This window comes from Miscanthus floridulus, chromosome 18 (genome assembly GCF_019320115.1).
Source record: "Miscanthus floridulus cultivar M001 chromosome 18, ASM1932011v1, whole genome shotgun sequence".
NCBI classification, from domain to species: Eukaryota; Viridiplantae; Streptophyta; class Magnoliopsida; order Poales; family Poaceae; genus Miscanthus; species Miscanthus floridulus.
This window is the reverse complement of record NC_089597.1, coordinates 665898-671897: the sequence shown is the minus strand read 5'-3', so window position 1 is coordinate 671897 and position 6000 is coordinate 665898.

Sequence of the window (6000 nt, the reverse complement as noted above, 5' to 3'; positions counted from 1 at the left end):
AAAGAATGCAGATCAAGTGGTTGGCACTAGCACTGGTGATGGCAGTGGACCTGTAACTAAAGATGGCAACGGGGCCCCGATCCCCGATTCCCCGCGGGGAATTCCTCTATTAGGGGACGGGGACGGGGCCAATTTCTCCCCCACGGGGATCCAAATGGTAGGAAAACAATCCCCGTCGGGGCTGGCGGGGACGGGGATGGGGATCCATCCTCCGAACCCGATCCCCGCAAACCCGCCCCGCTTAGAGCATATAGAAGTGGATTTAATGGATTTGTGAGATCTTGTGTGCGATTTCTTTGCAAATTTTGTAAGCAAGTGTGCCGGTCTCTAAACTAAGCATCTTATTTCTTGTTGCAAGATGCGTTCTATGGTCGACATTTCTTCTTCTGTATAATTGATTTGAGTACTATAGATCTTTGTATAGCGGGGACGGGGACCCGGTCGGGTATGTTTCCCCGCTCGGGTTCGGGGATGGGGAGAGATCGTCCCCCGCGAGCCTTGGCGGGGACGGGGACGGGGAAATTTCTCCCCCGCGGGGACGGGGATGGGGAGGCAAAACCCGACGGGGAATTCCCCGTTGCCATCTTTACCTGTAACTGAAGTTGATGGGAATAACACTAACCCTAGTACCCAAGAACCAGGTGCTGTTGCTGCTGTACATATAGTGGCCCTTGATGGTGACGATGATGAAGAGAAGGTTGTGGGGTCATCAAAGAGGACGAAGAGGTGCACCTCTGCTATGTGGAAGTATTTCACCAAGCGCACTATTGTCATAGAGGAGGGTGGCAAGAAGTATGAGCAGATGTGGGGCCATTGCAATTTCCCACATTGCAAGAATAAGTACATGGCTGAGTCCAACAACGGAACAAATGCATTTCATAATCATTTGAAGTCATGTCATAGTATTGTCAAAGGATAGATGCAACTCAGGGCTGAAAAAGACCTTGGGAAAGATGTTAGCATTGTTGTTCCTTACAGGTATGATTATGAGACAAGTCTCAAGAAGATCTATTTGGCAGTAATCATGCATGAGTACCCATTCAATATTGTTGAGCATGACTACTTTGTTGATTTCATCAACTCCTTGTGTCCTAGCTTTACATTCAAGTGTAGAGTCACTAGTAGAAAGGATATAATGGATATATATGAAACAGAAAAGAATAAGTCAGTTAAATGTCTCTTTAGTGCAGCCATGGACATGTGGACATCATGTCAAAACAAAGGGTATATGTGTGTCACGTTGCACTGGATAGATGATGAGTGGCGTATTCAGAAGAGAATTGTGGGTTTCTTTCATGTGGAAGGTAGACATACTGGTCATAAGTTGTTAGAGTCATTTCCTGAAACCATGGTGAAGTGGTTTGTTGAGCAGAGGTTGTTTGCCTTGACTTTAGATAATGCATCGAATAGTTTTATGGCAGTCACTGATATTGTTGCTGATCTCCAAGTGAACGAAAAAGCTTCTTTAGTGTGTGATGGGATATTTTTTCATATTAGATGTGGTTGTCACATACTTAATTTGGTTGCAAGAGATGGGCTGGCTGTTATTTCTAAAGCACTTAAGAAGATTAAAGCCTTGGTACTAACTGTGAAGGGTTCTCCCTTACAATGAGAAGAGCTTATGAAGTGTGCTTCTGAGTGTCGGTTGGATACAACAAAGGGAATTCAACTAGATGTTACAACTAGGTGGAATTCAACCTACTTGATGCTTAAGGATGGCTTGTACTACAAAGATGCTTTCATTCGACTCAAGACATCAAATCGAAGTAAGTATATGAAAATTACTCCTAATGTGATGAATGGAAAATGGCTATAACTGTATTTCAGTGCTTGAAAAAGTTCTATGACCTTACTGTATTACTTTCTGGTACATCATATCCTACTGTAAATCTATTCTATAGAGGTTTTTGTGAGGTAAAGGAGTTGCTTGATAATTGGTGTCTTGGTGCAGACTTCACTATTAAGAAAATGGCCATTGCTATGAGTGAAGAGTTTGAAAAGTATTGGACCTGTTCTAGCATGAGTCTTGCAGTAGCTTGCTTTCTTGATCCTAGGTACAAAAAGAAGCTTTTAGAGTACATGAGAAAGTTCTATGGTGACTGCTATTAGATTCATCTTGATGAGTTTCTTACTGTTGTGAAGAACTTGTACCAATTTTATGCTAGCTCTAGTTCAAAGAATAAGAGTGATGTGAATCAAAATGAACATCTTAGTCCAACGGATCCTCTAGCTAAAAATAGAGATGATGAACTTGAGAGCTTCTTATATGATGATCATGGGCCTGATAGCAGTGACACAAATGAGCTAGACAAATACATGGTAGAGCCACTATTGAAGCAAAATCCGTTTGATATTTTTATCATATTGGAAGAACAATACATATAAATATCCTATCCTTTCACAAATAGCTCGTGATATGATGGCCATTCAAGTGCCCACGGTTGCATCCGAATCTGCATTTAGCGGAGCTAGCTGGATAATTGATCCATATCGTAATCGTCTTGACCCTGAGATAGTACAAGCGCTGATCTACACCAAAGACTGGTACATGCTGCAAGAAAAGGTATTAATTGGCTCATTTGTTCAATTAGAATTTTCCAAATATACGTGATGTATTGTACTGATGCATATGTGCCTTGACTTGTCAATTTTTAGATTCTAAATCTATTCCTTCAATGTGGCTGATTTCAAACCTCCAGAAACTATTCATGTGAGCTCCAGTCACCCAACGGATGATAAGGTATTTGCTTATTTGTCTTAGTTGTTGTTTCTGTAACCATTCTTGCAAGAGAAAATAACATAGCTACATGTTTGCAATTAATCATGAATACATATGTGCTGAAAATTGTAGGAAAAAGATGTGATAAGTGATCTAGATGCCATGATTGATGATGGTGGTGAGCCGTGACTGTAGAGCTTTGTTTCCTTGTGGTAGAAACTTTGTGATGTGTGGATTTATTAAATATTGCGGACTATTGTGGGTGTTTCCTTGTGGTTGTGACTATGTGATTTGTGAACTTATTAAATGTTGCTTGGTCATTTCTAATATTTTGTGGTTGGCTGGTTGCCTGGTTAAGGTGCTCTTGAATTCTTGACAATACTTTGTGATTGCTAGAAGTGGTGGCGTGGTGCACTGCACTGGTGCCTGCTGGTCTAGTGCTGTTAGAGTTAGCAGTGGCATGCCGGCAGCAGTCAACCAGCCGTGGCATATTGCCTTTTCCAGTAGTGGCAGTAGTGCACTGCATTGCGCTGGTGCTTGACTGGTTGCCACTTGCAGCACTGGTGGCGTACTGTGTAGATATTGATATGTGATTAAGTATGTGATATGAATTATGATATTGATATGTGATCGCCATTCTGTCTTAAGTTCCCGGTTTCCGCCCATTTCTATCATCTTTCCGTCCATATTTGTCCGTTTCTGAACACCCGAATTTTCCAATCCCGATCCCGTTTCCGATGATGAAATGTAGAAACGAAAACAGAAAGGGGTTTTCCGCCCATTTCCGTCCGTTTTCAACCTTACAGGCGTCCGCACAGCGCGCAAAAAAGACTGGCAGGCAACGTGGCATGGTGGAATTTTTTTAATTTTAACATTTTTTGTAAACTAATTTTAAATCTAACACTGTTTTTTTCAAAACTAACACTTTTGGCCACGCCTATTGCCATGGCGCGGTGAAAAGCTTGTGTCGCGCCATGCATGGTGGCGCGGCGGGTGGCTGACGTGGCGGCGATCGGAAAGGCTGACCGGTGACGTGGTAGGGCCTGCCGCGCCACCGATCTTAGCGTGGCAGTGCCGCGCCCTGATCCGTGGGGCGGCAGAGCCAAATAAAAGTCCCGTGGCCAGTCCCGCCTGGCCGCCGCGCCTGCCCGCCACCGAGCCCGGCGGCCGCCGTGCCACAAACGTCGGCACGCCACGGCCGCCGCGCCAGCACGCCGGCGCGCCACCCCCTCCGGCCACGCACGGCGGCTGCCCGCCACGCCCGCCGTGGCTAGCGCCCGCGCCTCCCGGCCCGGTCTAGCGCACCACCGCCGCGAGGACGAGCGCCGCTGCCGTGAGGTACTCCCCTAGTGTATTTGTTGATTGAATCGACATTGTTAGTATAGTAAGTTAGTAAAATAAATAAAGTTAGTATAATTAGTAAAGTATAGTTAGTGAAATTAGTTAGTTTAGTTAGTATAGGTAATATAGTAAGTTAGTATAGATAGTAAAGTTAGGTAGTTTAATTAATACAGTTAGTGAGTCTAGTTATACATTGGATTTAGTCTAATTAGTTGTTGTAGTTAGACTTATATAGATGTTAATATTAGATTAGTTAGTATAGTTATAGTTAGAATAGGTATTAATATTACTATGGACATTATGTACGACGATTTCGACGACTTGATGAAGTTTCTTGAAATGCTTTTGCAGATGGATTGTTGTGTTAGAGTTTTATACGGAGGAAGTGTTAGGAGAGAAGATGGTATGTTTGAGGATATGAAAGAAGAATTGGAATGGTTTGATGAACCTCCTAGCTTCAACGACCTTTGTGTCCGTTTGAATGCAAAGTTTGGCGGCGATTTCACACTGAAGGGGAGGTTTGATACTGGGAAGACTAGGGCACACTATGTCCTCATGCCCTTGCATGACCCTGCTCACTAGTCCTGCTACACTAGGGTGCTCCAAGGTTCCAATGTGGCCATGGCTAAGGTGGTGGTGGAGAATGGATACATGATGCAGGGTGTTCAGGACGGCCCGTCCATTGACGGTTTTGGAGGCAATGAATAAGAATTAGGGATCAAAGGGGAAGCAACTCAGGATAACATGGATTTGGACGGTCAGTTGACGTAGGAGCAGTTTCATTCAACTACAGTAGGCTGTATAAGCAATGACTTCGACGTGAATGAGCTCGAATGGGAAGAGGAGGAGCAGGAGGAGGAGGACAAGATCGGTGATGTAGTTAGTAGTGATTCAGACGATTCTGATGATGACCAAGGAGGTACAGATGGTATGCCAACACCGGTTGATGCCATGCCCGTACCGGTTTATACTATGCCATTACCAGTACCAACTAAGGTTTTGCATGGTATCTAGGCTCAGGGTAGACTAGTCATAGATTTGGCAGCAGATGATACCCCCTATGATTCATGGGTCAGAATTAGCAAAGCACAGCAGTATGTTCCACCACCACCTTACACAGCGACTGTGGTTGAGCAACTAAGGTTGATGAACATACCTTTCAGGGGTGTTCCAAACTATAGGGATGTCAGCATGACGGATATGGCAGTTTGTGACACCGGTCTCCAGATATGTAGAAAATCATTGTATGACCATGAGAAAGAAACCCTTAGGAAGGGGATGATATTCAATACAATGTCAGAGATGAAGCTCTTCCTTCAAGACTATGCTGTGTACCACCATAGGCCATACACCGTCACTCATTCGGACCAGGAGTTGAGGTACCACGTGATATGCAAAAAGGGTTGTATGTGGAGGTTAAATGCATGAAAGAGATAGAGTGATGGCAAGTGGAGGATAAGTAAAGTTATCGAACCCCACACTTGCCTATCAAATAGGGGAAGAAAAATCATCAGCAGCTCACTGCACGTTACCTTGCCCGTCGTATATTGGGGCTCGTTGATGACAATAACGACATTTCAGTGTCTTCTTTACAACAATCCATATCTAGATTTTCTAAGTACGATGTGAAGTACAAAAAGGCTTGGCGTGTGTAACACCCTAGGTGTTAGCCTTGCACAATTTGACTTGCATAGCATGAGCATGAGCATCAAGCATTCATATTTAAGCTTTTACATTTGAAACATATGAAACATGCTTGTTATTTTATGTTTCTTATTTATATGCATATGATCATGAGTGAATACATGTAATTGGTTGATATGAGTCACAAAAATATATTAGCTACACTTAGGTTAACAAATGGAACCTTGTTCATGAAGATCACTTTTCATGATAAAGTACTTAAGTGATGCTACGTGTGTTGACCGGAAAAGCTTTAT